This window comes from Salvelinus namaycush, chromosome 26 (genome assembly GCF_016432855.1).
Source record: "Salvelinus namaycush isolate Seneca chromosome 26, SaNama_1.0, whole genome shotgun sequence".
In the NCBI taxonomy this organism is placed as follows: domain Eukaryota; kingdom Metazoa; phylum Chordata; class Actinopteri; order Salmoniformes; family Salmonidae; genus Salvelinus; species Salvelinus namaycush.
The window spans coordinates 1,899,654-1,927,099 of NC_052332.1; the positions used below are offsets into that span (position 1 = coordinate 1,899,654).

General features: G+C 40.9%; 1 protein-coding gene across 2 annotated transcripts in view; it reads right to left on the reverse strand.

Annotated features, from left to right (window-relative positions):
• Positions 1-21,128, reverse strand: part of LOC120021273 (LIM domain transcription factor LMO4-B-like) — a 44,126-nt gene extending 22,998 nt beyond the window's left edge. For both annotated transcript variants that reach the window (XM_038964948.1, XM_038964949.1), the window contains exon 1: positions 20,799-21,128. The gene's annotated coding sequence lies outside the window, so the exon portion shown is untranslated. The remainder of the gene's footprint in view (positions 1-20,798) is intronic.
• Between the last annotated feature and the right edge of the window lie 6,318 nt (positions 21,129-27,446).

Consider the following 27,446-nt stretch of genomic DNA (forward strand, 5'->3'; position numbering starts at 1 on the left):
GGGGCCGGATGGGAGCTGTTTGACTAAGGGGTCTGCCAGCAGCCTCGTTCTCAGTCACGCGCATTTCACATGAGAGGTATCTCTCGTTCCATTGCTTTTCTTTTTTTTGAAAACTCTGTTTATTAAGTTTTACACACACAGACAAGACAAAGCAATATAAATAATATACTCAACTAGAAAAAATACAAATAATACATAAAAAAAAATAGCTTTAAAAATACCATACTTTAGACAAGTTAAACACACCAGGCAGAAGGCTACAAAGGTTAAAGGGCAATCTATAGTATAGGGACAGAGCAAACACCTCACCATTGTTCCTGTAAACAGTCAAGGGATGGGGTGGAGAAATGCAACCACTCACAGACAGTCAAGGCCACAGACCGACCATCCACTGGACCAAAAATAAAAAGTTTACAATGCTTTAAAATAAAAAATGAATAATAATAATTTTATGTAGGCGTGAACAAAATTTAAAAATAAAAATAACTGGGAAAAACAAGCTCACACCTTAGTCTCTGCCCGGGCAAGATGAACAAGGCCACAATCAATAAGCACATCAACCTTAATGCCCCCACCCCAGAAAAAACAGAGAAATGCTCATCCAACCCCTAAGTCACAGGAGGGTCAAATACAGACTTATTTTGGTTTTAATAGGAATGGCATCAGAGGATGGACTGTTTAAAGTAAGACCGGAATGGAGCCCAAGTCTCATTAAACAGTTTGGGGTTCCCACGTGAATTGAATTTAATTTTTTCTAGTTTCAGAGAGCACAACACATCTCTCACCCAATATTTATAAGATGGGGGAGCTGCCATCTTCCAGTTCTGTAGTATTAGCGGTCTAGCTAAAAGAGTTGTATAAGCAACAGTGTCCGACTGGATTCTTGACAGGGGGGTACCTATGGGCAGTACTCCAAAAAGGGCTGTAAGGGGAGAGGGATCTATAACAGTGTCATATATATCAGAGAAACATTTAAATAATAATTCCCAGAAACCTGACAGTTTATGACAGCCCCAGAACATATGCAACAGTGTGGCTGGTTCAATTTTACATCTGACACAGGTAGGATCAAAATCAGAGAATATTCTTCCAAGTCTGGCCCCAGACCAGTGGATACGGTGAACCACCTTGAATTGAATGAGGCTGTGTCTAGTGCTAAAAGAGGACGAATGCACCCTGCGCAGCACAGATTCCCAGGTGTCTTCCCCAAGTTCCTCCCCCAAATCCTTTTCCCATCGAGTCTTTAAAGGCACCAAAGAAGGGTTCTGTAAGTCATGAATGATTGCATATACATCTGAAATTGCGCCCCTAGGAAGCTTGTTCAGCTCCAAGATGCTCTCTATAGCTGTATTCGCAGGCCTATGGGGAAATTCAGGTGTGTTAGCTATGACAAAGTTCCTAGTCTGGAGATAGCGGACAAAGTGGGATTGGGGGAGGTTGAACCTTTCCTGTAGCTGAGCAAAAGAGGCAAATGTATCATCAAAGAATAATTGGGCTAGTGAGGAGAGGCCTAGTGAGTGCCAGATGCCAAAAGCCCCATCATTCAAAGATGGAGGAAATAAAATGTTCTGATTGATTGGGCCTGATAGAGAAAAGCCTCGGAGGCCAAAGGCTAAACGGAACTGATTCCAAATTTTAAGAGACTGCTTTACAATTGGGTTGACACACCTTTTGCCTAGGGACACTGGGAGAGACGAGCACAACACAGAAGAAAGTGCAGCAGGTTTACACGATTCAGACTCCATCTGGACCCAGAGTGGTCTAGGGCCAGTAGGATCAGTCTGCAGCCAGTACAGAAGGGCTCTGAAATTTGCAGCCCAATAGTATGTCTGAAAATTTGGTAGAGCTAAACTCCCCAATGACTTAGGCTTCTGTAAATGTTTTCTACCAATCCATGGTACCTTGCCATCCCAAATAAAATGCATGAATGTTTGATCCAGTGAAATAAAAAAAGATTTTGGAATAAAAATGGGTAAACATTGAAATAAATATAGAAATTTGGGCAACACACTCATTTTAATGACATTAATCCTTCCGATAAGAGAAAGAGGTAGCGAATTCCAAAAAGTAAAAGATTGTTTCAAACTGTCTGCTAGAGCAACCAAGTTTTCCTGAAACAGATTTGAATATTTCCTTGTCACTTTAACTCCCAAGTAGGTGAATTGATCCCGGACAATCCTAAACTGAGAACTTGTAAAAGAGCACTTTAAAGCAGCCTTGTTTACAGGAAAAAGCTCACTCTTGCCTAGATTCAGCTTGTACCCTGAGATTGATCCAAACCTTTTAAGAACAGATAAGGCGCGTGGCAATGAGGTATCAGGGTTAGAGATAAACAAAAGGAGGTCATCCGCATATAGCGAGACTTTCTGCTCTGAGCCCGTCCTGATTATTCCTTGAATGGCATCATACGCTTCACTGGGTTATTAACCCCTTTGATGTTCCACGAAATGTACTTGATCGCATTGTTTCGGCCCCTCTGGGCATTCCCGTTATACAACCCTGTCATTAAAGCATAGAATGGAAAAGTAATGAGCGCCCAAAAACCCCAGAATAACTTGTCTCAGAGTAATAATGTACGGTGGTAGATGTTTGGAAAAAGTACAGAAAAAAACGAAAAAGACAGAATGACAACATTAGAACTGAACAATTCAACCCCTCCCCCCACCCCCTCCCCCCATCCCAGACAATACCTCCCCAAACGAGGTACAAGCCTAAATAGAACATGTTCTCTTCGCACAGTATGTCTGTGAGAGTGCGGTCTTAAACCTAAACCCACAGTCCCGCTCTTTAAAGTCGCGTTTTGTTAGTGGATCAAACAGCAAAAAGAGATAATCATTTTTTAAAAAAAAAGTGAATCCCTTGTGCAAACGAAATTACAAAAGCACCACTTGTAGATGTATATAATTATATTCCCAGTCTTATAACAGGCATTTGAGAGAAAATAAAGAAAATAAATAAAATGTATAAAGGCTCTCAGCCGAAAACCTAATTTGAAGTAAGGAAATCGTAGTAAGACAATCAAAAATAATAATAATTATTATTATTATAATAGTTGTCTAGTTGAATGCTGAGACAGCTTACAACCAAGACCAAAAAACTACGTGTGCGCAACGTTGAACGCTTGCTGGGCATAAATGACGCTCAGAACTTTTACAATTTAAGTGAAGACCCCAAAAAACGTGTCGCCTCGGGAAGCATTTACTGTTTACTGGGTCAATGCAAACGGATGCAGTAAACAAATAACAAAGAATATTTTGAGTCACTGAGACACTATGTAAACAAACTGAATAGGTGAGCAAGACAGCCTAGAAACACAGGAGTAAAGTAAAACCTCAATACAATGAAATTAAAATGACTGAATGCTTGTAAGGCAAGCACACTGGGTGATCAAAACATTAGATCACATCAAATAAGCCTGAATGGGTTCGCCAACTCCCCAACTATACAAAATTAGCATGTTATAGCTAAACATAAATTGTACCACAGGTGGGTTACTTACTATCCACAGTTCGCAAGCAACAGTTGCTGAACTATGAGCAAGTTCAAGACTTCTTGATGTGACGTTGAATGTGAGAGAGAGCCTCATCCGGAGATTCAAATGTGTAGTCTTTACCATCATGAGATAGCCATAAACGGACCGGGAATCGCAGTCCGTACTTCACACCTGGATGGTCCCGAAGTAGTCGTTTGGCCTGTCCGAAAGCTGCGCGCTGCCTGGAAACAGTGGGGGAGTAGTCCTGGTAGATGGAGAAGCTCTGTCCTTGAAAGCTCAGAGTGGTATTGCGGGCTCGTCGGAGAATCTCCATCTTCTCATGGAAAAAGTGCACTCGAAGAATTATGTCACGGGGCCTCTCCCCATCCCGGGGCTTTGGGCGCAGCGACCGGTGGGCACGATCAATCAGGGGCTTTTCATCTAAGGCAAGAACATCCTTCAGCAGCCCAGAAACGAAATCCGTGGCGCGAGGCATTTCCGCTGACTCTGGGACTGATACAAGTCTCAGGTTGTTGCGGCGAGAGAATCCCTCTAAACTTACACAGCTCTCCTTCACCTTTTTCAAATCCGCAGCTAGGCGTTTCACGTCAGCCTCCAGGGATGTAGTTAAGTCGGAGACATTTGTAGCGGAGGTCTCCAGTGCTGCAATCGTTGTAGTGTGCGACGCCATTGTTGTTTTGAGTGATGTGATTGCTGGCACCGTCTCGTTCCGCAGGATGGTTAGATCTGCTTTTAAAGTATCAGAAACCTCCTTTATTCGGGCCTCAATCGTAGCAACCACCTCCGTTTTCATTTCAACTATCTCAGAGCGTAGTAGTTTGATGGCCTCGAGAATGTTCATTTCAGCGCCGCCAGTGTCGGGTAAAGTGTCAGTCCCCGGGCCGTCAGGCTCAGGAGAGGGCGGTGATGAGAGTGTGTCTTGTAGGCCGGGTTTTCTCAAAGTCATGCTTTTGGCCTTATGTTTCGTCGACATGCTGACATTTGGAAGTAAAGTAGTCTTGGTTTTTACGGGAAGGGATCACCAAAATAATATATGACAATAAATACGGTTCTGCTGCAAAATTCACATAAACTTTAAAAATACAACGGGAGCAAACGGAAAACACGTCAGTCGCACATGGCGTCCCTCCAATCCCCCCCCCATTGCTTTTCTACAGACAATGGAATTCTCCGGTTGGAATATTATTTTACATTTAAGATAAAAACATCCTAAAGATTAATTCTATACTTAGTTTGACAAGTTTCTTCGACCTGTAATATAACTTTAACTTTTCGTCCGACTGGACCTGAACGCGCTTTTGGAACACCCTAACAAAAGAAGCTATTTTGACATAAATGGACATTATCGAACAAAACAAACATTTATTGTGGAACTGAGATTCCTGGGGGTGCATTCTGATGAAGATCATCAAAGGTAAGCGAATATTTATAATGCTATTTCAGACTAATGTTGACGGCGCAACATGGCGGATATTTATTTTGGCTGGTTTGGGCTCTGAGCGCCGTTCTCAGATTATGCTTTTTCCGTAAAGTTTTTTTGAAATCTGACACAGCGGTTGCATTAAGGAGAAGTGTATCTAAAGTTCCATGCATAACACTTGAATTTTCATCAACATTTATAATGAGTATTTCTGTGAATTCATGTGGCTCTCTGCAAAATCATAGCATGTTTTTGAACTACTGAACATAACACACCAATGTAAAATGAGATTTTTGGATATAAATATGCACTTTATCGAACAAAACATACATGTATTGTGTAACATGAAGTCCTATGAGTGTCATCTGATGAAGATCAAAGGTTAGTGATTCATTTTATCTCTATTTGTGATTTTTGTGACTCCTCTCTTTGGCGGGAAAAATGGCAGGGTTTTTCTGTGACTTGGTGGTGACCTAACATAATCGTTTGTGGAGCTTTCGCTATAAAGAATTTTTGAAATCAGACACTGTGGCTGGATTAATGAGAATTATATATCTTTAAAATGTAGCCTAATACTTGTATGTTTGAGAAATTTGATTTATGAGATTGCTGTTGATTTGTATTTGGCGCCCTGCAATTTCATTGGCTGTTGGCGAGGGGTTCCGCTAGCGGAACGGGGGTTCCCCAGTCCTAGACAGGTTAAAATGCCAAGATAATGGAATTCATTGTCCTTGACAATCAACCATTTTCTGTCGTGGGTGATGTTGGCTTTCACCGACTGGTCGAGAACCGCTACACGTTGCCCTATCGGAGTTACACAGTAATAGCGTCACAACATACTATGGAACGCCGTTTGGGTCTTTGCGCGTCAAAAAAAGATAATGTTATTTGACCTATTTGACTATTTAAATAAGCTTTTAATTTGACATGTAAAATAACAGTTATTTTATAGAATCATGTGTGTTCTATCAGTAGCACTGCCAAAGCTGTACAAAATAAGTCTGCAAACAAGCAAACACATTGGCCACGAACTATGTGTTTACACTACCGCGTTGAACAAATGCTTTTTTAGAGCTCAGTGACTTTCAATGTGGCACCGTCGTAGGATGCCACCTTTCCAACAAGTCAGTTCATCAAATTTCTTCCCTGCTAGAGCTTCCCCGTTCAACTGTAAGTCTTGTTATTGTGAAGTGGAAACGCCTAGGAACAATAACGGCTCAGTCGCGAAGTGGTAGGCCACACAAGCTCACAGAACGGGACCGCCGAGTACAGTCCTTGGTTACAACACTCACTACCAAGTTCCAAACTGCTTCTGGAAGCAAAGTCAGCAAAATAACTGTTCGTCGAGCGCTTCATGTAATGGGTTTCCATGGCCGAGCAGCCGCACACAAGCCTAAGATCACCATGCACAATGCCAAGTGTCGGCTGGAGTGGTTTAAAGTTTGCCGCCATTGGACTCTTGAGTAGTGGAAATGCTTTCTCTGGAGTAATGAATCATGCTTCACCATCTGGCAGTCCAACGGACTAATCTGGGTTTGGATGCCAGGAAGACGCTACCTGCCACAATGCATAGTGCCAACTGTAAAGTTTGGTGGAGGAGGAATATAATGGTCTGGGGCTATTTTTCATGGTTCGGGCTAGGCCTTTTAGTTCCAGTGAAGAGAAATCTTAACGCTACACCATAATGACATTCTAGACGATTCTGTGCTTCCAACTTTATGGCAGTTTGGGCAAGGCTCTTTCCTGTTTCAGCATGACAATGCCCCAGCGCACAAAGCAAGGTCTATCGAGGCCGGTGTGGAAGAACTTGACTGGCCTGCAAAGTGTCCTGACCTCAAAACCATCGAACACCTTTGGAGAGAATTGGAATACCAATTGCAAGTCATGCCTAATCGCCTAACATCAGTGCCCGACCCCTCAGCAATGTTCCAACACCTAGTGGAAAGCCTTCACAGATGAGTGGAGGCTGTTATAGCAGCAAAGGGGGATCAAATTAATGACCATGATTTTGGAATGAGATGTTCGATGATCAGATGTCCACATAGTGTATATGGAATGGCTGAGGGTCCCCGAGCAAATGTTTGAAAACCCCTGGTGTAGAGAGTATCTATACGGTATGCAAACATTTCCTGAAATACAATGTCAACAAGTCCTATGCCTCAGTTTATTTCTGGGCAGCTGGAAATTTCCCTATACAACTAGTTAAGTCTCGCTTGACTCCAAAGAGATCATAACATGTACCGAGAAGACACGGCAGACAATGTTCAACCGAAGGGGCTAACAGGCTGCCCTTAAATTAATGATTATTTCCCGGTAAGCTTGACTTCGTCTTCATATTGAAGCCTCCAAAGAACTCCTGCTGCAGTGCAGCTATGTGTGAGTCTCAAATGGGTGCACAAATCAGAGCTCCAGGCTGCGACCACATAGTTGTATTTTGCGACCTTTTGACTTGGCTGTGCGAGTTACATTTTTAATTGGTCACACTGGTGCGAGCTGTACATTCCACCTGGTCACCTACCTATCACATATTTTTAGGTGGATAAAACCATGATTTGGTCAAACAGTAAAGTGCATTATTCCTGTAATGATAGTGTCCTCCCTTCCGCAGTGCCGTTTCATACTGTATTGACATATCAAATAAGGTTTTGAAATATGGAGCTGCGCATCGGCCATTGCGAGTGCACTATGCCTCATTTTGTACTAGGAAGGAAGTCTTGATTGATATCAATAGAAAATTTATTAAATTTTCCCAAGTTTATAATGCAGACATGAACAGAACACATCAAGTAAAATTGTATGTGTCACAGGCGCCGAAAACAAAAAGGTATAGACCTTACCGTGAAATGCTTACTCATAAGCCCTTAACCAACAATGCAGTTCAAGAAATATTTAAGAAAATATTTACGGAGAAAAAAATACAAAAAATAACGATGGGGTACCGGTACCAAGTCAATGTGTGGGGGTATAGGTAAGTCGAGGTAATTTCTACATGTAGGTAGGGGTAAAGTGACTATGCATAGATAATAAGCAGCGAGTAGCAGCAGTGGGAAAAAAAAGGGTGGGGGGGGTGTAAATAGTCTGGGTGGCCATTTCATTAATTGTTCAGCAGTCTTATGGCTTGTGTGTAGAAGCTGTTAAGGAGCCATTTACACCTAGACTTGGCACTCTGGTACCGTTCGCCGTGCGGTAGCAGAGAGAACAGTCTATGACTTGGGTGACTGGAATCTTTGACAATTTTTGGGCCCTTCCTCTGACACCGCCTAGTATATAGGTCCTGGATGGCAGGAAGCTTGGCCCCAGTGACATACTGGGCCATATGCACTACCCTCTGTAGGCTGTCTCATCATTGTCAGTGACCAGGCTTAGCACTGTTGTGTCGTCATCAAACTTAATGATGGTGTTGGAGTCGTGCTTGGCCACGCAGACGTGGGTAAACAGGGAGTACAGGAGGGGACTAAGCACGCACCCCTGAGGGGCCTGAGGATCAGCGTGGCAAATGTGTTGTTACCCATCCTTTCCATCTAGGGGCGGCCCGTCAGGAAGTCCAGGATCCAGTTGCAGAGGGGGGTGTTTAGTCCCAGGGTCCTTAGGTTAGTGATGAGCTTTGAGGGCACTATGATGTTGAACGCTGAACTGTTTATTTTTTTTATTTTTTTGGGGGGGGGGGGGGGGGGGGGGTTCTCCACACCTTTATTTAACCAGGTAGGCCAGTTGAGAACAAGTTTCATTTACAACTGCGACCAAGATAAAGCAAAGCAGTGTGACAAAAAAAAACAGAGTTAGGGAATTAATAGCAGTCTCACATCGGTGTTTCTTTCTTTTGTCCAGGTGGGAAAAGGCAGTGTGGAGTGCGATTCAGATTGCATCATCTGTGGATCTGTTAGGGCTGTATGGGAATTGATGTCAAGCAAAGAGGCACTGAGTTTAAGGTTGGCCTTGAAATACATCCACAGGTACACCTCCAATTGACTCAAATGATGTCAATTAGCCTATCAGAAGCTTCTAAAGCCATGACATAATTTTCTGGAATTTTCCAAGCTGTTTAAAGGCACAGTGAACTTAAACTTCTGACCCACTGGAATTGTGATACAGTGAATTATAAGTGAAATAATATATCTAAACAATTGTTGGAAAAATTACTTATTTACAACAAATTCTTATTTACAGTGACGGCCTACCCCGGCAAAACTCAGATGACGCTTGGCCAATAGTGCGCCGCCGTATGACTCCCAATCATGGCCGGATGTGATACGGCCTGGATCTGAACCAGGGACTGTAGTGATGCACCTTGCAATGAGATGCAGTGCCTTAGACCGCTGCGCCACTCGGGAGTCCAAAATGGATGGGTGGCTTATTTTGTATTTCAATGTATTGAATTAATGTATTAATTAGTCATTTACCATTCTCGGACTGGAAACCTTGTTTACAGAGTTCAATCAAAAAAAAATTCAAGTCCTTCTTTAAAAAAAAAAAAGTACGTTATTTTGAAGATTTCATTTTCAAATAACCGAAAGTGAGCGGTTGTAACCTAAATCAAGGGGGAAAAAATCCATTCTTGAACATGGAGTGAGACAATTAGGCCCTTTTAATTTTGTCTGGCTCACTGATGGTTGAAGATGAGCGAGTGCTGTAAAACCAGTTCAGATTTAAGTCTAACTTTGTATGACTGACACCTTTAGTGAGGTCTAATGCTTTAATTTCTGCCCTTCGAATTCATATTCATTATATAAATAGGCCCATGTGCACCTTCATCAGAAGAACCGCAACATGTCAACTTGATTATTTAGCAGACATCACTTGCTTATTATTCAGTCAACACATACACTACCGTTTTTGAAAAGCCACTCATTCAAAGGTTTCTTTATTTTTACTATTTTCTACATTGTAAAACAATAGTGAAGACATCAAAACTATGAAATAACAGATATGGAATCCCGTAGTAACCCAAAAAAGTGTTCTAAGATATATTTTGATTTGTTTATTACATTCTTCAAATAGCCACCCTTTGCCTTGACAGCTTTGCACACTTGGCATTCTCTCAACCAGATTCATGAGGTAGTCACCTGGAATGCATTTCAATTAACAGGTGTGCCTTGTTAAAAGTTAATTTGTGGAATTTATTTCCTTCTTAAAAGGCGTTTGAGCCAATTAGTTTGTTGTGAAAAAGGTAGGGATGGTATACAGAAGATAGCCCTATTTGTAAAAAAGACCGAGTACATATTATGGCAAGAACAGCTCAAATAAGCAAAGAGAAACAAGTCCATCATTACTTTAAGACATGGTCAGTCAATACAGAAACATTCAGGACTTTGAAAGTTTCTTCAAGTGCATTCGCAAAAACCTTCAAGCACTATGATAAAACTGGCTCTCATAAGGACAGCCACAGGAAAGAAAGACCCAGAGCTACCTCTGCTGGAGAAGACAAGTTCATTAGAGTTACCAGCCTCAGAATTGCAGGCCAAATAATTCCTTCAGAGTTCAAGTAATAGACATCTCAACATCAACTGTTCAGAGGGGACTGCGTGAACCAGGCCTTCATGGTCGAATTGCTGCAAAGAAACCACTACGAAGAAGAGACTTGCTTGGGCCAAGAAACACGAGCAATGAACGTTAGACCGGTGGAAATTTGTCCTTTGGTCTGAAAATTTGAGATTTTTGGTTCCAACTGCTGTGTCTGTGAGACGCGATGTGGGTGAACTCATGATCTCTGCATGTGTATTTTCCACCATAAAGCATGGAGGAGGTGTTATGGTGTGGGGGTGCTTTGCTGGTGACACAGTCTGATTAATTTAGAATTCAAGGCACACTTAACCAGCAAGGCTACCACAGCATTCTGCAGCGATACGCCATCCCATCTGGTTTGGGATTAGTGCGACTATCATGTCTTTCAACAGGACAATAACCCAACACACTTCCAGGCTGTGTAAGGGCTATTTTACCAAGAAGGAGAGTGATGGAGTGCTGCATCAGATGACCTGGCATCCACAATCCCCCGACCTCAACCAAACCGAGATGGTTTGGGATGAGTCAGACCGCAGAGTGAAGTAAAAGCAGCCAACACGTGCTCAGCATATGTGGGAACTCCTTCAAGACTGTTGGAAAATAATTCCAGGTGAAGCTGGTTGAGAGAATGCCAAGAGTGTGCAAAGCTGTCATCGATGCAAAGGTTGGCAATTTGAAGAATCTCAAATAAAATATATTTTGATTTGTTGAACACTTTTTTGGTTACTACATGAATCCATGTGTGTTAATTCATAGTTTGTCTTCACAATTATTCTACAATGTAGAAAATACTAAAAAGAAAAGAAAACCCCTTGCATGAGTAGGTGTTCTAAAACGTTTGACTGGTAGTGTATATCTTAATTTTCTCAATAGGGGGGCGCCATTTCGACTTTGTAAAAATTTGTTCCCAAATTAAACTGCCTCGTACTCAATTCTTGCTCGTACAATATGCATATTATTATTACTATTGGATAGAAAACACTCTCTAGTTTCTAAAACCGTTTGAATTATATCTGTGAGTAAAACAGAACTCATTTTGCAGCAAACTTCCTGTCAGGAAGTGAGAAATCTGAAATCGGGGGCTCTGTTCCAGGGTCAGTTTATTAATTTGCATGTAATCTATGGGTCTACATGCACTGCATACGCCTTCCCCTAGATGTCAGTAAGCAGTGAGAATTGGAATGGGGTGTCTAGGTAGATCTGAGGCCGAACAAGAGCTCTTGGAACCGGGTGTGCAGTCTTTTCTACGTTCGTCATGACGCGAGACAGACCTCAGGATTGCGTCCTGAAAAGCTGTTGTTATAGGCGCTAGATATATCCGGCTCTGATTTTATTCGATATACGTGTTAAAAACATCATAATGTAGTTATTTTAAACCGAGTTATATCAGTTTATATCAGTATATTGCGATTTTCGGGATTTTCTTTGTTCTGCGTTATGCTGAGTTGGACACGTCTGCACCACATGGCTAACGTTTGCTGCTAATTCCACAGTTGAAGACGACCTTCTACAACCGAGCAACGATTATTCTGGACAAATGACAACTTGTACAAGATTCTGATGGAAGCTCATCAAATAGTAAGAACTATTTATGATGTTAATTCGTAATTTCTGTCAAAAGTTAAACTATTATTCCGCCATTAATTTCAGTGCGGTCTCGCTTTAACGCACGCTGTATGTCGCAGTAACGTTAATTTTAAAAATCTAACACAGCGGTTGCATTAAGAACTAATGTATCTGTCGAACCTGTATTTTTTAGTCAAGTTTATGATTAGTTATTGATTAGATTAGGTGCCTCTCCCAAGATTTCTCCCGACATTTTGTTTGCAGTTTGGCTACTATTCTCATTGTATAACCACGATTTGTGCCGCTAAATATGCACATTTTCGAACAAACCATACATGTATTGTGTAATATGATGTTATAGGACTTTCATCTGATGAAGTTTTGAGAAGGTTAGTGAAAAAATTAATATCTTTTGCTGGTTTATTCGCTATCGCTAACGTGCATGAATCAATGCTGCTGTGTGGTTGGCTATTGTAGTAAGCTAATATAATGCTATATTGTGTTTTCGCTGTAAAACACTTAAAAAATCTGAAATATTGGCTGGATTCACAAGATCTTTGTCTTTCATTTGCTGTACACTGTGTATTTTTCATAAATGTTTTATGAGTATTTAGGTAATTCACGTTGGTCTCTGTAGTTATTCTAGCTGCTTTGGTGAGATTTTGTGATGGTGGCTGCAATGTAAAACTATGATTTATACCTGAAATATGCACATTTTTCGAACAAAACATATGCTATACAATAAATATGTTATCAGACTGTCATCTGATGAAGTTGTTTCTTGGTTCGTGACTATTTATATCTTTATTTGGTCGAATTTGTGATAGCTACCTATGCAGTAAAAAAATGGTGGAAAATAAAAGTTGGGTCTTTTGCTATCGTGGTTAGCTAATAGAAATACATAGTGTCTTCCATGTAAAACATTTTAAAAATCAGAAATGATGGCTGGATTCACAAGATGTGTATCTTTCATCTGGTGTCTTGGACTTGTGATTTCATGATATTTAGATGCTAGTATTTACTTGTGGCGCTATGCTAGGCTATGCTAGTCAGCTTTTTTACTGATGAGGGTGCTCCAGGATCCGGGATGAGTACCAAGTAGAAGTTAAGAACATCATGGAATATAATTTAACATTTTCATTTATAAATTCAAATCACCTGCTTCATCCTCATCATTCAGTTCATTGAAATTCAATTTTGAAGTCGTGCACATTTATCAGTTTCTATTAGTTTTTTTAAATCGCCCATTCATTGTCAAGTAGACCCATTTAGCGCCGTAGGACACAAAAGCATAATCAGTTCTCTAACTCCCCCTTGCGGTGGTCTGGAGCAATGAAGCTGTGACGCAGGGTACCGTACTAAACCACAAATTACCTTTAAATCCCGCAGCATAATCTCAAAACTTTTAGCTGACCAACCACTGTATAAGCGTCCGGATTTGTGTCCCACTCCTTGAAAGCGGCAGCTCTTGCCTTTAGCTCGGTGCGGATGTTTCCTGTAATCCATGGCTTCTGGTTGGGATATGTACGTACGGTCACTATGGGGATGATGTTGTCGATGCACTTATTGATGAAGCCAGTGACTGAGGTGGCATACTCTTCAATGCCATTGGATGAATCCTGGAACATATTCCAGTCTGTGCTAGCAAAACAGTCCTGTATCGTAGCATCCGCGTCATCTGACCACTTCCGTATTGAGCGAGTCACTGGTACTGGTACTTTAGTTGGTACTGGTACTTTTTGCTTTAGTTCTTGCTTGTAAGCTGGAATCAGGAGAATATAACTATGGTCCGATTTTCCAAATAGAGAGGGATGGAGAGCTTTGCATGCGTCTCTGTGTGTGGAATAAAGGTGGTCTAGAGTTTTTTCCACCTCTGGTTGCACATGTGACATGCTGGTAGAAATGAGGTAAAACAGATTTAAGTGCACTAGGATCGCTGCTTCTGGATGAGCATTTTATTGTTTGCTTATGGTCTTTTACAGCTCGCTGAGTGCGTTCTTAGTGCCAGCGTCGGTTTGTGGTGGTAAATAGACAGCTATGAAAAATATAGATCAACTCTTGGTAGATAGTGTGGTCTAGAGCTTATCATGAGGTACTCTACCTCAGGCAAGCAATACCGAGACTTCCTTAGTATTAGACATCGCACACCAGCTGTTATTGACAAATACACACCAACCCCTCATCTTACCAGACATAGCTGGTTCTGTCCTGCCGATGCACAGAAAACCCAACCAACTGTATATTATCCGTGTCGTTGTTCAGCCAAGACTCTGTGAAACATAAGGTATTACAGTTTAATGTCCCGTTGGTAGGATAATCTCAAATGGAGATCATCTAGTTTGTTCTCCAGTGATTGCACATTGGCCAATAGAACAGATGGTAAAGGCGGGTTACCCACTCGCTGACAAATTCTCACAAGGCACCCCGATCTCAGCCCCCTATATTTCTGTATTTTCTTCATGCGAATAACTGGCATTTGTACCTGGTCTCGGAAAAGCAGTATATCCTTCGCATCAGACTCATTAAAGAAAAAATATCTTCGTCCAGTTCGAGCTGAGTAATCGCTGTTCTGATATCCAGAATATATTTTCGGTCGTAAGAGACGGTAGCAGCAACATTATGTACAAAATAAGTAACAAACAATTAGAAAAAAACTACAATAGCACAGTTGGTTAGGAGACCGTAAAACAGCAGCCATCCCCTCCCGCGCCATTATCACAGATCAGTGATTCGTATTTCCTGCAACTTTCAGAAGAAGCAGCGACACAGGACAGCCCGTCTCATCGGTGTGTGTGCGATGCACGCATGTCTACCACTGTAGCCTTTAGCGATGCAAATGAGAACTGTCTTCTGATAGATGGACAATGCCTTTCGTAAAAACCATCTCATTAACTAGAAAATAGCTTATGCCTATTGAGAGTAGAGGTCGACCGATTATGATTTTTCAACGCCGACACCGATTATTGGAGGACAAAAAAAGCCGATACAGATTAAATCGGACGATTTTTGAAATGTATTTGTAATAATGACAATTACAACAATACTGAACACTTTTATTTTAACTTAATATAATACATCAATCAAATCAATTTAGCCTCAAATAAATAATGAAGCATGTTCAATTTGGTTGAAAAAATGCAGAAGAAAGAGAAGAAAGTAAAAGTGCAATATGTGCCATGTAAGAAAGCTAACGTTTAAGTTCCTTGCTCAGAACATGAGAACAAATGAAAGCTGGTGGTTCCTTTTAACATGAGTCTTCAATATTCCCAGGTAGGAAGTTTTAGGTTGTAGTTATTATAGGACTATTTCTCTCTATACCATTTCTATTTCACATAACTTTGACTATTGGATGTTCTTATAGGCACTATAGTATTGCCAGTGTAACAGTATAGCTTCCGTACCTCTCCTCGCTCCTACCTGGGCTCGAACGAGGAACACATCGACAACAGCCACCCTCGAAGCAGCGTTACTCATGCAGAGCAAGGGGAACAACTACTCCAAGTCTCAGAGCGAGTGACGTTTGAAACGCTATTAGCGCGCACCCCGCTAACTAGCTAGCCATTTCACATCGGTTAATCTCGGGAGTTGATAGGCTTGAATTCATAAACAGCAGAGCTGCTGGCAAAACTCACAAAAGTGCTGTTTGAATGAATGCTTACGAGCCTGCTGGTGCCCACCATCGCTCAGTCAGACTGCTCTATCAAATCATAGACTTAATTATAACATAATAACACACAGAAATACGAGCCTTAGGTCATTAATATGGTCGAATCTGGAAACTATCATCTCGAAAACAGAACATTTATTCTTTCAGTGAAATACGGAACCGTTCCGTATTTTATCTAACGGGTGGCATCCATCAGTCTAAATATTCCTGTTACATTGCACAACCTTCAATGTTATGTCATAATTAAGTAAAATTCTGGCAAATTAGTTCGCAATGAGCCAGGCGGCCCAAACTGTTGCATATACCCTGACGCAAGAGAAGTGACACAATTTCACCTGGTTAATATTGCCTGCTAACCTGGATTTCTTTTAGCTAAATATGCAGGTTTAAAAATATATACTTCTGTGTATTGATTTTAAGAAAGGCATTGATGTTTACGGTTAGGTACACGTTGGAGCAACAACAGTCCTTTTTCGCGAATGCGCACTGCATCGATTAAATACAACGCAGGATACGCTAGATAAACTAGTAATATCGTCAACCATGTGTAGTTAACTAGTGATTATGATTGATTGATTGTTTTTTATAAGATAAGTTTAATGCTAGCTAGCAACTTACCTTGGCTTCTTACTGCATTCGCGTAACAGGCGGGCTCCTCGTGAGGCAGGTGGTTAGAGCGTTGGACTAGTTAACCGTAAGGTTGCAAGATTGAATCCCTGAGCTGACAAGGTAAAAATCTGTCGTTCTGCCCCTGAACAAAGCAGTTAACCCACCGTTCCTAGGCCGTCATTGAAAATAAGAATGTGTTCTTAACTGACTTGCCTAGTTAAATAAAGGTGTAAAAAAATATATTTAAAAGAGTAAAACATTTTTTTAATTGTGATTTAAAAAAAAAAAAAAATTATTATAATTTTTTTAAATCGGCGTCCAAAATTACCGATTTCCGATTGTTAAAAAAACTTGAAATCGGCCCTAATTAAATCGGCCATTCCGATTAATCGGTCGACCTCTAATTGAGAGCAAATACCTGAAAAGGGGCTGGTGCCATCAAATGAAAAAGGTTAGTACAGGAAAACGTTAGTCTGGAGCCCTGCAAATAAAAACATTTTAGCATTCCTTGCCGTACCTGCAGCAAGTTGCGGCAGCACAGCGAATGTATTTGCACAGCGAACGCAATAACACAGACAGAAACACACACACCTGCAGAAATGTCCGCCGTACACTAAGAGCCAAAATAACCTCGCAAAAAAAAGAAAACTAATCTCTTAAATAAAAATAAACATTTATTCATCTTTTGCAGCACAAGGCAAGATCTGAGACTGAGCCTCGGGGATGTCATCATCATCTTCAGAGGGGGAGATATTTCAATGCAGAGCAAGCCTCAACAATTACAGTTCAAGTCGCAAGTTTACATACACTTAGGTTGGAGTCATTAACTCGTTTTTAAACCACTCCACAAATCTCTTGTTAACAAACTAGTTTTGGAAAGTCGGTTAGGACATCTACTTTGAATGACAAGTAATTTTTCCAACAATTGTTTACAGACAGATTATTTCACTTATAATTCACTGTGTCACAATTCCAGTGGGTCAGAAGTTTACATACATTAAGTTGACTGTGCCTTTAAACAGCTTGGAAAATTCCAGAAAATGATGTCATGGCTTTAGAAGCTTCTGATAGGCTAACTCACATCATTTGAGTCAATTGGAGGTGTACCTGTGGATGTATTGCAAGGCCTACCTTCAAACTCAGTGCCTCTGAGTATCTATATCCACAGTAAAACGAGTCCTATATCGACATAACCTGAAAGGCCGCTCAGTTAGGAAGACTACTGTTTATAACTGCACATGGGGACAAAGTCGTACCTTTTGGAGAAATGTCCTCTGGTCTGATGAAACAAAAATAGAACTGTTTGGCCATAATGACCATTGTTATGTTTGGAGGAAAAAGGGGGAGGCTTGGTTTGCAAGCCGAAGAACACCATCCCAACCGTGAAGCACGGGGGTGCCAGCATCATGTTGTGGGGGTGTTTTGCTGCAGGAGGGACTGGTGCACTTCACAAAATAGATGGATTCATAAGGGAGGAAAATGGTGTGGATATATTGAAGCAACATCTCAAGACATCAGTCAGGAAGTTAAAGCTTGGTCACAAATGGGTCTTCCAAATGGACAATGACCCAAAGCATACTTCCAAAGTTGTGGCAAAATCGCTTAATTAATTAAGGACAACAAAGTCAAGGTATTGGAATGGCCATCACAAAGCCCTGACCTCAATCCTGTCAAAAATTTGTGGGCAGAACTGAAAAAGCGTGTGCGAGCGAGGCCTACATCCTGACTCAGTTACACCAGCTCTGTCAGGTGGAATGGGCCAAAATTCACCCTACTTATTGTGGGAAGCTTGTGGAAGGCTACCGGAAACATTTGACCCAAGATAAACAATTTAAAGGCAATGCTTCCAAATACTAATTCAGTGTATGTAAACTTCTGACCCACTGGGAATGTGATGAAAGAAATAGAAGCTGAAATACATGAAATCATTCTCTCTACTATTATTCTGACATTTCACATTATTAAAATAGAGCGGTGATCCTAACTGACCTAAGACCAGGCATTTTTACTAGGATTAAATGTCAGGAATTGTGAAAAACTGAGTTTTAATGTATTTGGCTAAGGTGTATGTAAACTTCCGACTTCAACTGTACATTAGCCTATACGGGACTTAGACAAGCTCATCTCCCCACTGAACACACTAGACACCCACCTAGTTTGGAGGGCACAAGGACTTAGTGTTCCTTCTTATCACCTCCAAGCAGAACTTTGCACAACTCTGTAATGCCGATCTGTAACCAGAGCCTATCGCTAAAAACAAGGTAGGGCATTTCTCCAGGCAAAAGGAGCATCTTGGCTTTCTAAATACAAAAAAAGAGAAAATGGGGTTAGGAAAGTCTACGCAAGCGTACCAGACAGAGGAAAGAGTGGCACACACTAAAGGACCACATTTGTTTTTTTGGGGGGGGGGGGGGGGGGGGGGGTGTGACAGAGTTATATTTGTTTAGATTAAAGTTTGAGTCTGCCTGGCAATCTGTCTTTGACTAGGCTACTTACACTCTTTCCTCTGATAAACTGGAGTCATTATCGAGAAATAAGCGTCTGTTGGCTCTGATTTGTAATAACCGTGGTCTCCGTTGCAGTGTTTCATGATAAATGAATTATCAAGCAAAACAAAAAGGTTAGTGAGGAGAAGAGACAGCGCTGTTCCGCTCTAGTAATAGACTGATTAAAAACAGAGGCTAATGAGGAGGAACACAATACCGTGGCTGTCTGAGTACAGACTGATGGATTGCATCTGGTTTCAGGTTGACAGAGCAAATAATAGTTCACTTGCCGATACACAATTGCATTTGGCTCTTCTTCATTGAATTATTCACTTGGGGAGAAATACACTGCACAAAAATATAAATGCAACACGTAAAGTGTTGGTCCCATGTTTCATGAGCTGAAATAAAAGATCCCAGCAATGTTCCATATGCACAAAAAGCTTATTTCTCTAAATGTTGTGAACAAATCTGTTTACGTCCCTGTTAATGAGAATGTCTCCTTTGCTAAGAAAATCCATCCACCTGACGTGTGTGTCATATCAAGAAGCTGATTAAACAGCATGATCATGACACAGGTGCACCTTGTACAATAAAAGGTCACTAAAATGTACAGTTTTGTCACAACACAATGCCACAGATGTCTTAAGTTGAGGGAGCATGCAATTGGCATACTGACTGCAGGAACGCCCACCAGAGCTGTTGCCAGATAATTTAATGTTCATTTCTCTACTATAAAACACCTCTTACATCATTTTGGAGAATTTGGCAGTGCATCCAGTAAATACCACATATAACCACGCCAGCCCAGGACCTCAACATCCAGCTTCTTCACCTGCGGGATTGTCTGAGACAAGCCACCCGGACAGCTGATGAAACTGAGGAGTATTTCTGTCTGTAATAAAGCCATTCTGATTGGCTGGGGCATGGCTGCGCCCCTGCCCAGTCACGTGAAATCCATAGATTAGGGACTAATTCATTTATTTAAATTGACTGGTTTCCTTATGAACTGTAACTCGGCAAAATCGTTGCATGTTGCATTTATATTTCTGTTCAGTATACATTGACGGGTTTCCTAAGTGGGGAGCTGTCATGTTATCCATGTTCAATTTGATGCTCATCTCCCAATCATATAATCTTCTTATATTGCAAAGCTTCTTTGGAGAAACACCTACCTAGGTAGTATAGGCCTATATAACCTTATTTTCTCAACATATGGTGAGTACTAACTGTTTTATAAGACCACCAGGCATTTTGTAGGCTAAGGCATGTTGGCCTTATCTTGTTTAAATTCAATTCATGTGCATCAACAAGTCCCATATATCAGTGGCTCCGTTCAAATTTCACCAGTCACTTTGTAGAGACGCATTGCTCCCTCTGCCTTAGGTAAACCTACACTAATGAAAACCTGTCAAAACCCAACCCCTCAGTTTAAAATGAACAAATAATCTGCTCACACAAGCGAGGGGAAGTCGTTTGTAATTAAAAGCATGACTGTACCATTAACAGACACTATAAATAGTACCAATAGCAGGCCTACAGTGAGCAGTGGTCAGGCCCGCTTGCCACCAAGGCAGATTAGCAAAATATCCTTCTCGTTTAATAATGCGCTCAAGGGCCATAAATACACCCATCCCTGCTTCATTAAAAAGGGTCTCATTTTTAATGACCATTACGGAGCACAACTCCCCATTGTATAAGTGCTCTCTTGCAGCTGTGATGCGGTCAAGTCAAGACACCCACCCACCCCTCCAAGAACAGCATGGACGAACCGTTAAGAGATGTGTGCTACGATGAGTGGTAAAAGTGAGTCATGTTCTCCACTTTCACCACCGGAAAGAGGGAAATGTAGAATCACGGACGAATAACTTACGCTCAAGAATCTGTCCGAACATGTCAGACATAGACTAGAAACGGGGACCAACATGTTCCAATTATAGCCATAAATGCATTACTATGTACAAGTCTAACAGTCGTCCGAACCACAGGCTGCAACTTTGAACCATATTGGACGTTGGTAAAAAAAAAAGTGAATAAATGTCATCCGGTGCTCACCTTTCCGTCGTGGTAGTTTTATGTGAAGTCAAGGCGAAGAAATGATCACGATGGTGGCGCGTGTCACAACACGAGGCGTAAGCGATTTCAACCAATTCGTGGACTGCTGCAACGATCGACTGTTGCCGTTCTCAAGATGTAACAACTTCAAACAGTTGTTTAGTATTCCGTTTGGAGATCATGCAGACTAGTCCAGAAGTAGGCTAAATCTGTTTCCTTGCTGTATACTGTGTTGGCCGACTTCATGGGATTTCAAATAGGCTACATATGGTGAATGAAGTGTTTCTCATGTCAGACAGTCGAGCTCTGTTAATAGAACGTGATTCTTGTTCATGGCTATACACCGCTTTGTGATATGAAGGCGGAGCTACTCCTTAGTTCAAAGCCAACAGGGAGCACAAATTGAAATCACTCCTCCTATGACGCGTTCGAGGTTCAACCCCAGCAGCCATTGAACATCAAGAGGGTGTGTGGCGTTTGACAGAATGCTTCGAACACACCGACAGTGTCATTGCATTTTGGTACACCAGAATTACAGTCAATTCCAATTAAACTCTGCGTTTGCCTTGCAGCGTTGCTTTGCAGAGGCAGTTGCTGTGCATGCGTTGGATGTAGCGAACATATGCGTCAAACTGTATGCGTAGACGGCTTGACAGAAATGGTAGCAGAAGGTGAATGTTGAACATTTGTTGCATACATATCCAGATGATGCTGCGTACTATTTCTGCGCAATGACGCTGTCGGTGTAATCAAAGAGTTAGATGTCTGTTTAAGGAACGTTGGCTTATTTGTGGGGCTGTTTTAAATAGTCCATAATCACCACCACTGAGCAATGTTGAAAAAGCAATTCATTAATCCTTAAAGGGGAATTTCGCCCTAGGGTAATCTGGGCTTGTTTTCATCATGTCCATGGCATTTCTAGGTCAGTGAGATGTTTCACACATAATTGCCCAGGAGGTCTGGGATTCGCATGCCACATGATACATCCTATGATAGTACCATGGTATTTTTTTTTCTCATTTTACTACCATGGTACATTTTTGTAAGGGGATGCATTGAATTCAGCAGGCGCTATCGACATTCAGTTGGACAAAGTTGTGATGGGATACGTTCTGCACATGCCACGGTCAATGTGAACCGGAAAGACGTGACACAATGCTGGCCAAACAAGATGTACTGTATGATATGTTTCTAATTTTGTCAAAGTGGTTTTCATTGCAAGTTAAAGCGTACCGTTTGCTAGCTAGCGAGCGTTAGCTTGCTGGCTCGCTGACTAACTTTACGTGTATGATCTATGTGTATGATCCATTTGCATTGCTAGTTATAGCCTAATGTTACCTAGATAACATTGAACCTAGTTTTGTTAGCTTTATCTACTTGTAGCTTTATACTACAGCTATGACAATGTTTGTATTGGTATTAGTATGAGTTGGGATTATCCCGGTTCATTGTTTAGATAGCTAGCTAGCTGTCTAAACAAAAGACTCCACTTCACCAGATGATTACATGACCCATCAAGTTAACCAGGTGTGTCTTGGTGTGATTACGGCCATCTATTGTATTTCATGAAGATGTGTACATGTCTAGACAATAGTGACCCATCCACGTAGCTACATGTGGCTGGGGGGTGGTTATAGAATTTCTTTCACATGATCCGTCAATTTATACAAGTGTATCTGGGGAAACTTTTGCTACTATGCAAGTAACCATTTCACTGTACCGTTTACACCTTCTGTGTCCTGAGCATGTGACAAATAAACATAGATTTTATATAGTGTGTTTTTACCAGAAATGGTAATGTGAAGATCAACATGACCTGTACCAAAATCAGATTAGGAGGACTAGATAAAGTGTATTTTTACCTGGAGTTTTTTCCTTATTGTAGGCTACTACTTTTACCACATTTAGTCTTGAAATCTTTGGTTATTTAGCACATGGCATGTGAATCCTTAAAGTGATGGGTGGGGCTAAGGCGTATGAGGGTGTGAATGATGCTGAATAGGTGTAGACAAAGAAGAGTTCTCCAGTAGGTGTACCAAAACATTCAAGGGCCAGTTTCTCAAAAGTGTGGTTACAGGTTTATCAACTTAAAAAGCAGAATTACTTTCCCATTGTTCCTTAAATGCAGTGTATGATAGACCATTTTCTAGCTCGGAGTCTCGACTTTTGTCCAATGTAAAAAAAACAGCATTTCAAAATGTTCTTCATAGTACCGAATCCAGCTGTTGGGGGTCACATATTGTGTATTGCTGGCTAACATACTACTGTGTTACAGTGGGTGGGAAATCAAATACATTCTATGTTTGCTAACTAAGACAGCTAGGTAGGTTGCTAGTTACTGGTAGCCATGTCTATGACAAAAATAGAAGAGATTTTACAATCGGAGATCTATTGTATCACTATTGTAAACTTTTTCACTTTTTAGTCGTAGATATGGTTACTTTACAAATTAGCTACCTAAGGCTAAGTTTACGGGCAAAAGTTAGCATATGACTAGCATTGGCTAGCTAGTTAGCCAGGCGCCTGCTAACTTGTTACTATGCGCCGCCGGACCTCCCATTTGTAACTTTTTAGCAAACATGTGCAATACTAGCAACTGTAAATAGTTTTACTAGCTAGCTATATAACATAATTGACGAGGGTTGACAATAGTTATGATTATGACTGTGGATGCGTTTCAAAATCACAAAATATAAGCAAGACACAAGATAGGATTCCAAACAGATGTAAATAACAATGATTGGCTATCCAGCAAGCTAGCTAGTTAAGTTTACTAGCTAACAGCGAGGTGAAACAATAATTCAACACTTTAACTGTTGTAAATCTCTAAAACTGATAAGCTGGTTTTGTTATAAAAAAGATTTGCCTAAGCATGCCTGTTAGACATGGCTGTACAGTAGCTAGATACTGTCTGCTTACCTACCTATGTACATCTGTGCAAAGGTTGAAGGTTATGACATATTTCTTTCTATTAGGATAGATATTGTTCTAAATGTAATCTCTATGCCTATGTATGCATGTTCAACTAGTCTACCCTAATGTTGTTCTGCTGGGAAAGTTCAGCTCTTGTTCAAACTGTGCAATGCAGAATCATTTATTATGTTTTTTTGTCTTACAGACAATACCATGTGCTTCTTCCTGGAGTGGATCCTTGTTGAGAAACAGAATTCCTTTGGCTGTGTGTGTCATTGTAGCAGAACTGTATCCCGTGAACTGTATCCCTCTCGCTGGATTGGACATTATGCTGGATTTCAAGTTGAAGATTACTCAAGAGCAGCTGAATGGCAGTTTTACCATGACAACACTCCTTCCACAGTGACAAGTGTTTTCTGAACTTAGTGTATTTTTCTTTGGAATGGTGAGACAGGTGTCTGTCATCATGACATAGGCCTCTTTGGGGTGGACACACCTGTCTCGATCAATGAGAGAAGACTTGATATAGATAAAATGGCTGCGTACACTGTTGGATTACTTCATGGAGTAAAACATTTTTTATAAATTTAAACGGACCCCATGCAACTGGACACAGATATTTTGAGACTCCTGTTTCCAGGAATCGAGGACAAAGACAGCATTGCCAAGCTAAGGTTGGTCGAAAATTCGCTGTGCTACACCAAACAGTACCTATCCTGTACCTCCCATTAATGGATATCAAAAATCTTTGGTTAAATCACATTATCTGGTGTAACAATCTGTAGCTACACTTTACTACACCGAGACACACTGAACTGTACTACACTGTCCATGCTGTGTTTTTGGTGTATGTTACTTTTACCATATAACATTCTTGTTGAATACCCAGTTCTCTTTTTGAGTTAGTCTTAAATATTGTATTGTACACTCACTCCCTTGTATTTTATCTTTTAAACATTCTTTGGATATATCTGCATGACTGTTTGATGATACAGAGCCCTATACCGCTTATATAAATATTTTCTGTCAATCCATAAAGGCAGACAAATTTGCCAGCTGGATAAGATTGCCTGAAGTGGTGTAGACCTTAACCATCAACTGTTTGGACCTCTTGCAGAAGATTTGCTGGTAATGCACGTCTCCTGGAAAGACATGGTTGTGGTGTTACCATTTTACAGTTTTTGTGGAAGAGATGTAGGGCAACACGCCTTTGTGTGTAAAGATGTCCACCGATTGGGACCTAAAAGTTTAGAGACAAACTAGTGTATTGTTTCGGGACAATGAGGGACATGATGAGCTGCTATTGAGAGGAAAGATCTATCACGTTTTAGGGAAGACCCAGATGCAGACAGTGTCAAAGTAACAAAAGGAGACAAGGAGCTGTGAGACATCGGTTGGATTTTAGAAACATGAAAAGTGGGACGTATATGGAGGGTACGGGGCAACAGAAGACGAACAGCATAGGGGCTAATGACACTGGCGATGGGGAAAGAGCCGATAAACCAGGGGGGAAGTTTGCGGGACTCCCATCGGAGGGGCAGGTATCGGGTGGACAGCCATACCTTCTACCCGAGACGATACCGGGGAGCTGGGGTCCGGTGGCGGTCCGCTTGTCGTCCATACTTGGAGGTGGTCTTGAGAAGTCTGACCGGGTTCTCTTCCAGGTACGACGACAGCGGCGGACAAACATCTGGGCCGAAGGTATGCCGACCTCTTGCTCAGGGAAGAGCAGGGGCTGATACCCCAGGGAATACTCAGACCTGCCTTTTGTCGATTTCAAACATAAAAGAGAGCTGAACAACAGTGCATAATTAGAACTACTTTAAATTGCCATGCGTCAAACAACTGTTGTGTTGGCTGTCCCCAGATCAAATATGCTGTACATGACGATTGTGACATAGGCCTACACTCAGTGGTGTAAAGTATTTAAGTAAAAATACTTGAAAGTACTACTAAAGTCGTTTTTGGGGGTATCTGTGCTTTACTTGACTATTTATATTTTTAGCAACTTTTACTTTTACTTCACTACATTCCTAAAGAAAATGATTTACTTTTTACTTCATACATTTTCCCTGACACCCAAAAGTACTTGTTACATTTTGAATGCTTATCAGGACAGGAAAATTGTCTAATTCACACACTTATCAAAAGAACAACCCTGGTCGTCCCTACAGCCTCTGATCTGGTGGACTCAATAAGCACATGCTTCGTTTGTAAATTATGTTTGAGTGTTGGGGCATGCCACTGGCTATCGTTAAATAAATAAAATGATTTGCTGTCTGGTTTGCTTTATACAGTATAAGGAATAAAACATAGTTTTAGTTTTAAACATAGTATAGTTTTCCTTTTGATACTTAAGTATATTTCAGCAATTACATGTGCTTTTCATACTTAAGTATATTTAAAACTAAATACTTTTAGACTTTTACTCAAGTAGTATTTTACTGGGTGACTTTCACTTTTACTTGAGTCATTTTGGTGTATTTACCTTTAAGTATGAAAATTGGTTACTTTTTCCACCACTAACTTGGTTACGGGTGAGTACCCTTTACTTTCTTATTCTCGTGTTTAAATCATTTTCCCTCAATTGAACCTTTGTTTTATTGTGCCAATAAAAATAAAGACATTTCATGGATTAAGCTATCCAAACATTTGTGCAGACCAATTACCAGTTCATACACTAACTCAGGTTTAGCTCTATGAAGAGTCAATCATTTGTATTGGGCGACACCTTGTGGAGTTATCTCATAAGTGCTCCTCCTAATACAGTAATCCAATGACATGTCAAATACTATGCCAGCTCAATCACATAATCGAACTAACACTTCAAATAATAACAGTCCATTATCATTTTCATTCATCCAAATAGAAGTTCAATGGTCTGAGAAAATCAAACTACATTTGAAATATTTCTTCTTTCCAAAGCATATAAATAATACACAAACGTTTAAGCATATAGAAACAATAACTCATCGCACATGCATGTTTGTAGCCTCTTATCATCTTCTTGTCATTATACGGTTGGTATACTTCCCACGCTACTCCATGCATTTGTTGTTGCTTTATCATTCCCAAGTATCTCCCACTGGCTCTGGGCTTCTGCATCTATCCCATCACTCAAATGTACAGGTAACTGTCAAAATACAGGAAACACAGAGTAAATGAGGGATAAAAGGTATATTGAAAGCAGGTGCTTCCACACAGATGTGGTTCCTGAGATAATAAAGCAATTAACATCCCATCATGCTTAGGGTCATGTTTAAAAATGCCCAGTTGCCCATTATTTTGGCTGCTATGGTTAAAAGAAGAGATTTCGGTGACTTTGAAAGAGGGGTCTGAAAGGAGCATAGGGGCATTAAAGGGTGTGTGTGTCTCAGTCACCAGATCTCAACCCAATAGAACGGCGCCTGAGAGAGCGGTTTGCTAGCCTCATACGAGCCATCCTGATCTCGGCAGGTTTACTATCTGTTTCGCTACATGGATATAATCTGGCCACGATCAGACTCAAACCGTTTGAGACCCTCCCTCCCGTCCACCGTATGGCCAGACCAATCAGCATCCTCTGATAATCTGTGGGGGTGGTTAAATTGTTGAGGACAACGAAAATCAAAAATCATAACAATGATTGGAGGTTGCTGTTAACCGCTGCTGTAGCAGTATCATGTCAGAACTGAAGGGCATAACTTAATTGAAAGAACAGCAAATAACTGCATTGAAGGCTTTTCTCGGCGGAGA